General features: G+C 47.5%; 1 protein-coding gene across 1 annotated transcript in view; it reads left to right on the top strand.

Annotated features, from left to right (window-relative positions):
* Positions 1 to 2,325: 2,325 nt before the first annotated feature.
* RAD54L2 (RAD54 like 2) overlaps positions 2,326 to 13,694 on the top strand; it is a 74,327-nt gene continuing 62,958 nt past the window's right edge. Inside the window, exon 1 of the mRNA XM_039733929.1 lies at positions 2,326 to 2,428. The gene's annotated coding sequence lies outside the window, so the exon portion shown is untranslated. The remainder of the gene's footprint in view (positions 2,429 to 13,694) is intronic.

Genomic DNA, 13,694 nt, shown 5'->3' with positions numbered 1-13,694 from the left:
CCAGAGGCTGCTTCCTCTACCAGAAGCTGAAGAAAGGGAAGGATCTGAGTCTTGATCCCCCACATGCTGAACACATGTCCCTGCACTATAAAAATAACTATTTGCTCTTTCATAACCCTTTGGTAGCACCTGAAAGGGAGCCCAGTACGGTTTCCAAGGCTCTTACAACAGGTATGTTGTCACCTTAACTGCTATTTTGATCTGTAAACAGTAAGTTTCCAAAAATAATTGTCCAGCCTCTTGATTGCATCGTCCTCCCCTCCCTGCTGCATTGGCCTAGCTGGCAGATCTTGTATTTGAGCAAGGAAGGTCAATGACCATAGCTCCAGCCATGCAGGTGAAGAAATCACGCGTTAATGGTGCTTCTCATTTTATCTATCAGGACATTTTATTCATACAGGCAGCCCCAAATTACCTTCTTCATACATACAGTTCCATAAGTTCCCTACTTAAATACATCCACCATCAAAATTATCTAGTTAAGTCATGCCCCAGAGATTGAGCCTTGCAGGAATGAAAATGTGCTTTTGAAACAGAAACTTCCTTGGGCTTCTAAACCTCAGAAACAACTGTAAAGCCAGAAGAGTCAATGAAAGAGAAAATTTAAAACTTTAAACAGTTGTTGTTCAGGGACTGCTTTTCAAATGAGTGAATTCACCTCTTGTGGAGGAAAAACAAACTACAATGGTGTTTGCCTACTTCAGAACTCAGATACCACCCACTGCAGGTGAGCAGGCTGCAGAGAGCACTGAATTACACCAGTGTATTCCCACTGAGTGAAGAAGCAGAAATAACTCCCAAACACAAGAGGTGCTGGGAGGAACAGCATAATGAATTGTGCCTTTCAAGCACACCAGTTTTTGCCATTAGTGTGATTACACCCCTCTAGAACAACTGGCTTTGTGTGGTGGACAGTGGGCAGTGCCTGCAGGGATCCAGCCTTGGATATCAGGGAGTGTAGGGAAAGGAGCAGCTCTGGTACCCCCCTGTGCCTTGACAATCATGTGTGTGACCAGGGAGTCTCACGTGGTACATTGTTTCAGGATGATGATACTAAAAAGAAGTGTTACTGCTAATAAATGAAAGGTGAAATCAATGCCAACCCCTACATATGGGCTGCTTAAAGAATTTGCAGTATTACAACTGTCTAATAAACAAAAGATTAGTTCCTATATGAGGAACAAGAGAGTAAACAGTGTATTGAAAAGCAGAGAAAAGTTCTCTACCTTGTTTTATGGCTGCAGATTAACAATAAATCCTGGATGGGTCTACAGATTGAAGAAACAAATGTAGGTATTACCAGCATTAATATGAAAAGTTCACTAAATTCTCTTCCCAAACCTTGATAATTCATTTATAGTCCTTATATCTATTGCATATCTACTCAAAACCAAAATGTATTTTATTGTTAGTAATTTAATTGCACATATCCTTCTCATCTCCTAAAAAACCCTCCTTTTTGTGCCAGCCTTGTGTAAGGATAAATTTCAGGCTAATCAATTAAAATACAGTTGTGAAATGAGCAAAACAACAACAAAAAAAATCTCACTGTCTGAAGAAATCTATAGCCTTCCTCCCTCTCCCTGGTAAAGCCCCAGGATCTTCATCAGCACACACTCTGAGGGTGGAGGTCAGCAGGTTTAACCATGGCAGAAGAGCAGAGGCTGAATAGTGCCTCACTTCTCCATCAACAGCACTTTCTGCTCTTTAAAGGGACAAGAAACCAGGAGCCGAGGAGATCCCAGGAGCAGCAGGGCAGGGGTCTCTGCAGTCAGTTCTTGCACCACCACACCAGAGTCAGAAAAGCTGGGCAGGCTGAGGAACTGCAAGCAGCATCACCAAGGATCCAGGTCACCAGAGGAGCTCACGGCAATGAGGCACAGTGAAAGCTAAGGGGGTGAAAACAGACTGCAGCCCAGACCCAGCTAAACAAAGCAGGCATAGACTAAATGCTCAGAATTGGGTTTAAATGGAGCCCCTGTGCTAATGAGCAGGGCTGGGTGTGTGGGTGGAAGTCCCAGGTGAGGCTGGTCAGGGCATTAGGGACACTATGGCCCTGGCATCTGCAGCCCAACAGGGACAGTGTCGTCACACAGGGGAAAACCTTGTATGAATTATTATCAAAGTTAATTCCTCGGGGAAAAGCTCACTGTAGCATTGAAAATGAGGTATTGGCAGAGCACTGATAGTAAAAACCTGCTCATGTTGGTTGTGCATTGTGCCATCTTCCCTGCTCCACAGTTAATGGCAGAGAAGGAGAGCTGGCTATGGGCAAAGTGAACCGCAGCCACCCGCAGGTCTGTGACCCAGCTCCTCTCTTGGCAGGAGGTTGCCTTGTCTCATCGGAGTGTTGTAGAAGCTGGTTGTGTCCCTAATGAGGACCAGCCAAGAGCTGCCTGCTGTGAATTTGCTAATGGGCCATCACAAGGTAGTTAAGTGATGCATTTACATGTGCTGGAGCTGTGGGTTTAACTTTGTGCCCCTCTCTGGGAGGTGTGAGCACTGTGGGTGTCTGGGGGTTCACTGCTGGCCTCGCAGACATCACTGTTTCAGTGGGTGATCAAGCAGGGTGAGCCTGGTTTTAGCCAGCACCCTGCTCTGGGGATTGCCAGGAGCAGCTGTGTGAGCTTTTCTAACAAGGTGCTGCCTTGTATTCGTTTGTAAACTTGTTACTTTTAATTCTTTAAGTATGAAACTGCCTCTTCTATGAGCAAAACACCCTGTCCGGATCTTCTTCCTCCTGTTATACCATCACATCTTTGCTATTTTCTTTACTTCCCTAAACCATAAACCCTTCCAGCTTCTGGAAGAAGTGGTGCCTTGTTTCACCTTCCTGCACCCAGTGTTTGGAAGTGGAGCATTGAAGGCTGAAGAGTGTGTCAAGTGAGCGGTGCTGTGCTGAGTTATGCACTGACATTACCGCGTTTGGGTACTGAAACCCTCCCCAGGGCAGCTCACCAGGGGGTTAAGAAACCGAAGTGCCAGCTTTCCAAGCAGAGCGATAGTGTTTGGAAGTGGAGCATTGAAGGCTGAAGAGTGTGTCAAGTGAGCGGTGCTGAGTTATGCAGTGACATTACAGCGTTTGGGTACTGAAACCCTCCCCAGGACAGCTCACCAGGGGGTTAAGAAAATGAAGTGCCAGCTTTCCAAGCAGAGCGACCTTGCTTTGTCGAGACACGGAATCCCTTGTGGCCTGGGCTGCTGCAGAGCAGGCAGGGAAGTGCTCACGTTGTTCGTGCGGCGGGGTTTGCCTCGAGCTGGCCCGTGACGAAGCTCCCCGCACTCCTGCCCGGCCTGGCTGGCTCTCAGCCCCTTCTAGCGGGGAAGAAGGAGGCTGCAGGCTGTGTGGGAGTGCGGGTGGAATGCAGCCATCATGACGGTGATCAATGCCCGTGAGGCCGGAGCACCACAAACCGAGCAGGCTGCTCTGAGCTGTGGCTCCCTCGTGACTCCTTGACCAAGTTCTTCAGCACAAAGCTCAAGGATACGTGGCGATATTAGAAATTGAGTGACCTTCTCTTTCTGATTTCCCCCTTTTCCCACATGACTGCTTGAGCCCTTCTCTCAGGATGAAGGCAGCTTGGCAGCACCCTCAGGTTTCCCATCCCGTAGTTGGGATGGGCTCCCTGTGAGGGACTGGCTGGAGTGTCCCCCTTTCCTTCACCATGGAACAGTGCAGCAGCAAGCAAAGGGAGCAGGGAATTGCAGCTGGAACAAGCACCAAATGGAGAAAGGAGGAATATCAGAGACTTGTGAAGGCAGGAGGACTAGGGGGCAACCCAGATGTGGTTAATGGTGAATGGTGGTGTGATGCAGAGCACTGTGTGACAGCCATGGCCACAGAAGGTCTTCAGGGAGCACGAGTGGTGTCACCACGGCACACTGATGTCTGTGTCTCTTCAGTGGCACTTGACATAACAGGTTAGACCCCACATTTGAAAGAGAAGGATCTAAGAGAAGGATCTTCCTCCACCAGTAGGAGGAATTGTGCTGTCTCTAGAGAAGAAATTGAGAAGAAATTGCTGTGATAAATGGCCCCATCAAACCAAACACACTTGTGCGAAGGGTGAGTTTTGATTTATAAATTGCTTTGTATAGGGTGTCATATGCTGACTTGTATCTGCTTGGGCTGCAGAGTGAAATTCAGACCTGCTCATCTCATTGAGTGTCTGGACAGCACCTTGATAAAATGTGCTGTTTCTAAGCTTTCTGTCACAGGCTTTCAGTTCCCAGAAATCCTGGTCAAATCTTAGATGAAGGAATCCAGAGGTATTCTAGTGTCAGGGTGCTGAAGGCAAAGCAGAGTTATCCTTATGTAAATGGAATATGTATTTTTCTCTTGCTCTAGAGGGAGCCTTCAGAGAGTCTTGTCCTCTGGCTGAGTAGCTCAGGAGATGCTTCTCTAACTTCCATGGAAAGCTGTTGCGAGGGCATTTTAGCTCCCTACATGTTTTGTAGGTTACAAGTTTCAGAGCATTTAATCAGGGCTGTGGAGTCCTTTTCAAATCTTCCCTTTTACCTCTTTTATAGCTCCTGTTGTGGGGAAGAAGGCCCAGAGTATCCAGAACAGTACTGACCTCCCAGTCAGGACACTGAGCATCAGTGAACCAGAGTTACTTGATTGACACTTTTATCTGGGCACAAAACTCAGGACTGAAGTCAGCATGCATTGAGATCAAACCTGATGCTCTGATCAGAAAAGTCATGGAAGGTACCACTTTGAAAGTGCCTTTTCCAAGTGGAATGAAACTTCATAAATTGTGCTCTGCTGGACAAGAAGAACACAGCCAAGTGCAGAAGTGCTCATGGTTATAAGAGAATCAATTAGGGCATGGTGATGAATAATGCATGTGCAGCTTAGGAGAGATGGATGACATCGGTTTTATTTTTGTACTGTTAATTGAGAGTGATTCTAGGACAGAAAAAAGCACAAAGGGAAGATGGGGAGATTCTGGTCATAGTGTAAGAAGCTGGAGGCTCATCAACAATGCTTCCTGTCCATTAAGCTGTAAAAAAACTCAGGAAGAGGAATTGTACTTATGTCCTCTACAGCTCCCAATCCATGTAACTGATACTGCCCAAGAACCCCATTCAGACTGTAAATGATATGAGCATTTAAAGAGTCAGAAGTTGAAGCTCTTGCTTTGAAATCTGATGGCCTTTCCTCTATTAAGACAATGTCGGCCTTGCTCTTTTGGGATCCAATTGTAGGCCATCAATCAGTCTGCTTTATTTATCCCTAGAAGTGTGGCTGTGCTGTTCCTTGGATATGTGCAGGGATCTCCAAAGGAGACCCAGTGCACTGGGGAGTTATAGAAAGCCAGGGACTCAGGTGGGGAATGTTCTGTAGCTTATAATCACATATTCCACCCCCACATACTGATTTGCAGGTCAAAATCAACTGTGCCCATGCACAGGTTGGGTTTAAAAAGCTAAGTGTCAGCTCTGAGACTGAAATAGAGCCTGACAAAGCAGGAGAAGTGCTCCACGTCCCTTTGCTTTGGTGCTTCCCAACACCCAGCTACAGGAATTTCCCAATGCTTGGGTGCCTGCCCAGCTCAGAGCAAAATCTGCTGCAGGTGCCCTGTCGTATTCAGCTGAGGCACAGGACATGAGGGAAGGGCAGAGGTCACATGTTGTGGTGAGAAACCAGCCACTGACCTGAGTGTGAGGCACAGGACATGAGGGAAGGGCAGAGGTCACATGTTTGGTGAGCAACCAGCCACTGACCTGAGGAGCAGTGCTGGTTGTTTGTAGAGCACTTCTGTTGATGGCTGATGTGTGAAAGGCTGCAAAAGCACTTGAGGGGTTGTGTAGGTGGCTGCTCCACTGAAGTTATGGGGCAACCACTGGTCCCACCTGGAATATTTCTGACCATTTCTTTATTTGCTTATTCTGGGAGGAGTCATTGCTACAAGCTAATCCTCCACCAGAGATGGTAAAGGACAGTGGCACCTGCTTAAGGAGCCAGACCTGTTGTGTGTGGTGGGACTTGAGGGTATTTTCTTGAGAAACAACACCTGAATTTGCCACCCCAGCTCTCTCTGGATGTTGCAACTCCAGCCTCAGTGTTGCAAACCAGCAGTCACAACCCCCACTTGCTGCTTGGACTGAGTGTTTTTGGTTGTGGCGTCAGCGGGTGTCCTGAGGCTGCAGCACGAGCTGCCTGCTGGGGCAGTGTGGGGGACCTGGAGCTGTGTGAAGGGATGAGCCCTGCAGTGGGACTGTGCACAGCCAGCCCAAGGTGCCACCAGACAACATGGCTGTCCCACGGGGAAGATTTGTTGGCTGTGAAAGAGAGCGGCTGTACATCTACAGAGACCAAGAATAACCTTCTAGGCTTTCTGTTTTCTTTCAGAAATAAGGAGGAGGTGCTTAGCTGCTGGAGTGCTCTGAGGACTGGCCTGTGAAGCAGCCACCCTTAGCTGGGCTGTGCTTGTCCTTGTTGCTGTGGGACAAATGCCTGAAGCATAACTCACCAAAAGCCCCTAAGAACTCCTCACTGCTCTGCTGGGGGCATTCTGCCTGCTTTAACTTGGACTTGTTCTGTTGCTTCTGAGGACTCTGCCACCATCCCTCTCTCTGAAGGTCTCCCTGTGTGACAGGCTGAGGCAGGGAAGGAAAATCTGGACTTTCATATCAGGTTTAACAGCAGAAGGTCCCATAGAGGATTTGGACGTGTCTGGATGGGGAGGAGGGTCAAGGTTTACTGTGATCCCTTTGTGCCTTTGCCAAGTACCCTGGGGCACACTGTTTGTGAGAGAGCTCTGTCGTGCTGTGGCCTTTTTGTTTTGGATCAGCTCTGGCTTCCCTGAAACCCAGGAGGCCCCTGAAGTACTCACAGCTGAGTTACACTGATGATGCTCAGGTTGCCAGTACATACCCAGGCCCAGACACCAGACTCCCACTTGTATTTTTCTTACTCTGGGTATTCGAGCATGGAGGAACCAGACAGGCACTTTCTCTGCTGGACTTGTGCTTTTTCTTCCCTGTAGCAGATGAAAACACAGAACTCAGGCTGTGCAGGCTGAGCAGCTCGGGGTGGTGTCAGCAGGGTCCTGGCAGTGACAGAGGCCATGGGCACGCTGGGCTCTCAGTCTGTGGGAGCACAGCCAGCCCATGGAGATGGGCAAGGAGCTCACCTTCTCCTCAGCACTCATATCTGAAATGCTGCCTCTGCTTTTGGATACCCCTGGTATGTGAGACTTTGGATTTTAAAGAACCCTGAGGAGGCTGCAGAAAGGTTGGGGTTTAACGGGCTGAGGGAAGTGGGAATGTTGAGCTGGAGAAGGGTTTGGGTGGGCAGGTGTGGAGGCAGCAGAGCCAGGCTCGTGGCAGAGCAGGGAACAGCAGTGGTGAATGTAAATGGGTCCCGTATCACTGGGTAGGAGAGTGAGAGTTCTGTCCTGCGAAGAGCCTGGAGCAGGGGCTCGGAGCGTGGTGGGTTTCCGTGCATGTGGAGGGCTCTAACCCTGACCAAGGCCCCGAGCTAAGCCCCTTATTGTCCCTGCCCCTGAGGCTACTTAGCCTTAATGACCACGGGTCCCTGTGCTAATTAGCAGCTTTCCGCGGGCGGTGGGGGGTTGCCCCTTGCAGTCGCTCTCCTCACAGCCCATGGCAGCGGCAGCAGCAGCCCGGGCCCCCCATCCCGCCCCAATCCCGCCTCATCCCGCTCCAGCCCCGGGACCCCTGGGGCCGGGGGGAACCTTTCTGCGCCCTGCGGAACCTTCGCGGCGGAGGCGCCTGTTGCTGCCCGGGGGACGAGGCGGGCGCTGCGACGGGGGGCGGCCCCGAGCGGCGGCGGAGCCCGAGGAGCGGCGGAGGCGGGAGCCCGGCCGAGCCTCGGGGCCCAGCGGGGTTGGGACTGAGGGGCGGCCGCGGGTGCGCACGCCCCCCGCGAGGTGCCGCGGCGCCGTGCTCAGGCGGAAGGGCCTGCGGAGCCCCGCGGTGCCCGGCACGGCGCTTGTCACGCCCGGCCGAGCAGCGGGGATCGGTGGGACTGGTAAACATGACTGTGGGACTGGGAAAGGGACATGCAAAGTCGTAATTTATTGTCTGCGTGAGGCTTGTTTGTGAGCTGTGGAAGGGGAAGGCTCGGGGCTGCTGATCCTGTTACCTCTCCTGTCCGGATCCTGTCTCCAGCTTTTTGACTTGCTCCCTCCGAGGAATGGGATTTGTGTGTTTCTGTGCTCGCATTTGAGAGGTGCTTGCAAACTCCATTGAAATCCCATCCTTAGTCGATTGGTACAGAACTGGTGCTTTGAAAAGTTTACTACATCCCTCCAGTCTGTGCAGGTGGGGGAATTTTGATTCAAAAAACCTAAAAGAAAAACCCCAAACCCAAAACACTAAACAGGAAAAACCCAAACAGTAAAAGGAAGTAACAGTTCTTTTTTTTCCCTTTTTCTAAAAATGCTAATAAGATGGTTACATTTGCTTGTCTTTGTAACTGTTAACATTGAGTATCCTTTGTATGGTTATGCAAGCATCCTACTTGGTGAATAATCACTTAGCCTATAGGAAATCACTGCAGAAGCTTCTGTGTTGCTTTGAGATGTTCTGCTGCCTGGTTGAAGGTCTTTCCTGACAGAGTAATGGGCCTTGTGAGTGATCCTACTTGGTGAATAATCACTTAGCCTATAGGAAATCACTGCAGAAGCTTCTGTGTTGGTTTGAGGTGTTCTGCTGCCTGGTTGAAGGTGGTAGCTCCCTTTCCTGACTTAGAGTAATGGGCCTTGTGAGTGGTCTCTGTGTGCTTCAGTGCAGAGTCAATTAATTTAGAATAAACAGCCTTTGTTTAAGTAGCTCTGCTCTAGGGGCAGCAGCACCCAGCAGAAGAATAAAACCAAAACAGTCTGCTTAGACCCTGCAGGTGCTCCTGCTGGGAGCTGCCATGGTTGTGGTTTGCTAAGTGAGGCTTCTTTTCCCAGCTGTGGAGCTGTACACCCTGAATATACAGAGAGAACAGCACAGCTTCTTACCCTGTGCCTTTACAGCATCAGAATGTAGGGGTGTTCCTTGAGGGTAGGTGCTGAATGTGACATTTTCAAGAAGTATACAGTTGGTACTTTAAGGAAGAGCTGTTGTAGATGTGTGACGTTTTCTGCCTCGGAGTAAACACCACCTTCTCCCAAAAAAACTCTGAATGTTTAGGCACTAGGTTCCACTTGTTCTGCACTCAGTGGTAACTTCTGCACCTCTAAAATCTCTTGGAATTCCAGATTTGATACTCAAGGCTATTGCAGATCCTGTCTGGGCACCTGTGCTCTTGTGAGGAGATGAACCAAGCAGCATGGGTTCTGTGTCCTCTCGATGGTGGTGGCATTTTAGTGAAGATGTGAAAGGTATAGCCTGGCATAGTAAATCTGTAACAGAACATTGTGGTGTTCTCTGGGATCCAAGTTAACTTTGTGGAATAATTCTGACTGGAAAGGGCCTCAAGAGGTGTCTAGTCCAACCTGCTGCTCAAAGTGGGATGTACACCAAGGTCAGAGCAGGACTTTGCAGGGTTTAAGAGCTGAATGAACAAAGACTAAGGTTTGTCAGTGTCTGTGTCCTTGCTGTGGTGCTTGACTGTCCTCAGCAGGAAAGACCTTTTCTCTAGGTCCGGTCCCACCTGCAGCACTGCAGTTTGTGTCTGATGTCCTGCTGTGTGCCCCTGTGCACAGAGCCCCTGTGGGCCCAGCAGATCTGCTGTCAGCTCCCCAAAGCCTTTTCTTCTCCAGTCTGGGTCTCCCACAGCCTCTCCTCACACAGCTGTGTCCCTCTGAGCACCTTGGTGGCTCCCCACCAAACCCAGGTTGATCAGTGCCTGGCAGGTACTGGGGGTGCCCAGAAGTGCCCGTGGTGTTTGCAGTGGCTCTGAAAAGTGCCAGGGAGCCGTGGTGTCCTGGGTCAGGGTGGCAGTGCTGCTGCTGGTACAGCCCGGTGCTGTCACCATAGCACCTTGGTGGCTCTCCACCAAACCCAGGTTGATCAGTGCCTGGCAGGTACTGGGGGTGCCCAGAAGTGCCCGTGCTGTCACCACGTGTTGCATTTCCAGTGTGCAGGGATGTGTTTGTGCCACTGGTGTCTCTCAGCTGCTGCCACACAGCTCTGCAGAGAGCCTCATCCATGTGCACACAGACGTGTGTGGGTACACACGCGTGTCACCTCACACCCCCTGCAGCACTGAGCAGTAGCTGTTCCATCCTTCTCCACATATTCCACTTGTCACTGGTGTCACTCTTGGCTCCCTGGCTCCCTTTCTTAAGTCTTCTGCTCAGAAGGAGCTCAGGTATCCTGAGTTCCCAGCTCTGCCTTTGCTTTGCCTTCACTTTGTTTCAGGATTTTGTCCTTGGAAACCCTTCTTTGAGATGTGTCCAGTCGCTGTGCTAGGATGGGAGTGGCAAGCTTTTCCCATGGGGATGGGGTTGAATCCCATGTGGTCAAATCCAGAATGTAACAGTGCAGGAAGTGTGCTGGCAAATATGGTGGTTCCTGGGGTCACTTGAATGAAACAGTTGGGTACAAAGTTTTTAAGAATGCTGTTAGTTACCATGCAACAATGTAATTTCTCTGGACTTGTTTCCCTCAGGTGCCTAGGAGTTTTTGGGAGGCAATACCATGTGGGATAATACTCTCTGCTAACAAAGTCTCTTATTTTAAACCTAATTCCAGAACTTAGGTTCTGCAAAGATTAAGTACTGTTTACTACTCCTGGATCCTTGGTACACATATAGTTTTGAGACATGTTTTCTGCTTACACAATATAATTTCTGCATTATATTTACCTAATTGTTAATTACAGCTGAACTTGTTTCAGAGAATGCTCATCTCAAGACAAGTATTTGTTGTGTTTAAGCAATATTTTAGCTGTACAAAAATAATTTATAGAGAGCCCTGCCACCCAAATCAGTGTTTATTCAGTACTTTTGCCAGCACAGATTGTGTAGAATCTGATCTTTAGGTAATTTCAAACAATGAATGAAAATTTTGTTTCTTGTTGATTTTAAAAACCTCACATTTAATTTTTAGGGCTTTATGCTTATTAAGAAACAATCTTAAAGAGGAAGGGGAATGATGAAACAGTAAGTGACTATTTGTTGCTTGAGAAAGGGACAGAATTAGCTGATGAAATCAAGTGTCATTATATACTGGGAGAAGAAAGAAGGTGGAATTACAGGAACTAGCTTCTTGCTGGTATGAGATGGTAAAATTTGTTGAATAGGCAACTTTGGAAGCTGGTTGAGTTTCTGAGAATGTGGTGGTATTGTTTTGTTGTTTGGGTTTTTTTTAAGTCATCATGTTTTAAAACCAGCTTGCTGGTGGCATGACATTCTAAATAATAGTGAGTTATTGATCAGTATTTTGTATGTGATAACCAGCAAATGCCAACTGCACATTTGCTGACAAAATTGGTATACCTGAAGTTGAAACAAGTTTTGAGGGGGAATAAAAAGGTGAAAAAGTATATATTGCTTTCATTCATGCAGATGTAAAACTGCATAAGAATATCAATAAGATTTGTTACTTTGAAAAATATCTCAAGGTATAGAAAATAACCTTTCAGAAATTCTTAAAGGTCAGGTGCACCATTGACTCAATTTATGCCTGATGTGGAGTAGCAGAATTTCTGTGCAGTGCTGTGAGCACGGCTGATTCAGTGCTCTTGCAATCTCAGAGCAGCTGCAGTAATTGAAATGTTGCTCTTACTCAGTGGTAATGCTGGAGTTGGGGTCAGTCTGACACCTCCCAAAATCTTGTGGCATTTCAAAGGTATCTGTGACTCACTTGAATTGTTACATCCATCACTTAGACCTCATAGCAGCGTTTTCATTGTGCTCTAAAACCTGCAAGTAGGAGCAGTGATTTGGAGCCCTGTGGGGTGGCCTGTCAGCTTGTCCCAAAGCTGCTGTTCTGAGAGCGTGCCTGCAAGTTGAAATGCACAAAGAAAGAAGGGAAGAATCCAAGTTTGGTGTTAGTGACAGTCAGTTATTCAAGCATCGGGAAAGATGTAAAGGTGGTAGGCACTTGTCTGGAGGAAGTATTGATCCTGTGCTGGGGAAAAGTGCTGAATAACTTCATGACTGAAGATCTCATTCAAAGATGCAGAAATCTTTAGGGGAAGATTTTTAGCCTTTAGCCAGTCCTTTCAAAACCAGGCTGAAGAAATCTGTTAGATGCAATCAGTGCAGTTTGTGGTATAAACAAGAGTGCTGCTTTCAGACCGTACAAACTGTGCCCTCTGCTACTGCCCTAGATCCTAAGAGGAATTTCTGAGCTGCAAAGTGCAGTTACCATTTGCTTCTTGGGTACCTATTTGAAGCAGAGGAGAGTAGATGAGATGAACTAGCTTCTTGCTGGTATGACTTAAATTACTCTCTCCTCCTTCTCTGCACGTGCACACACAATGGTACTGGTAGGAGTAGCCAAGAATTAAGCATATTAGCAAAATTTCTGCCACTGTAACTGTTTCTATGCTCGTGGATGGCAGATAAGTAGAAAACCAAAGGTGGAAAAGCTCAACGTGCCCACGTGCTTTCCTGGGTTACAAATACATTGACACTTACACTGAACCAGGAGGACTTTGGTCAGGTCAAGTGCAAAACAACATGCTTTATAAGAGAGGCACTGAACTTACAAAAGCAATTAAAGGGGTTTTGTAGTGATTTGGCAGAAAACTTTACTCTGGTGTTCTCTGTGGCAAACCAGCTTGATCTAATTACCAAAGAAGTGGAGATATACAAGGGCAGAATTGACCAACAGAAGTGCAGAACCTGGCTGGTCGGGTACAAGGAGTTTGTAGGGCAGCCACAGGATGGGAAGGAATTGAAGCATGGTGGAAGTAAAATAATTTTGACTAGTACTATCTTCTCTTCACAGTGAAAGTTTTTATCTAAAATTCTTGTGAAGAGAACTTTTCCTGCCCAACAGAACTAGGGAAGTGACATTTTAGAGACACAGTATTTCAGCAAAGATTTTCTCCAGTTTCTCAAGACTTATCCAGAACATCAGCATCAGTGAAGTGTGGGTTATTATATTTGGAGTTGTTGAATCCAGAATAAATAGGTTGTTAAAATGTATTGATCTTATGTGAATTGCTCTAGCTGTTTGTTGCTGATGCAACAACATCCAAACCCCAAACCAAGCAAAATCCGTGGACCTGTCAAGGCCTGGGAGTGGATAGTGGAGCACAGGTGCTCTGACTGCCTGCTGAGTCAACATGGAAGATGGAATGTTGCTCCAAAAGGAATTGATTGAGGAGGGCTGCTGGTGGGATTTACTCAAAATTAGTGAAGCAAAAGAGACTGTTACGTGGCTGGGGAGTAGCAGTGCTCTGAAAGATCAAAAAATTCTAATTAAATCTCTTGTATCAAACACATACTTACAAATGGGATTTGTGTGGTAATTGTATTCCCATGACTGCTTCAGTCAGTGAGGGTGTTGTTGAAAAGTGAATCTGGTTCAACAGATACAGTTTCATGTATGATCTATGAGTCAAGAACTGGATTAAAACAGTGGATGTGGAAAATAGAATATGAATGGAGGATTTTTTCAGGGATTTATAGTAGGTCCAGAGCTTTGTAGTATTTTTGTCAGTGGCCTGGAAGAAAACATGAAATTAGAGCTATTCAAATGTGTGGATTATGTAAAGGTTGTGCCTGAGTGGTGAAGCATGAAGAAGGAGCAGCAGCTGTACAGTGTCCTCTGAA

This window comes from Passer montanus, unplaced genomic scaffold, assembly GCF_014805655.1.
Source record: "Passer montanus isolate IOZ18808 unplaced genomic scaffold, ASM1480565v1 scaffold9, whole genome shotgun sequence".
Classification (NCBI taxonomy): Eukaryota; Metazoa; Chordata; class Aves; order Passeriformes; family Passeridae; genus Passer; species Passer montanus.
This window is presented reverse-complemented; position numbering and strand designations above follow the sequence as displayed.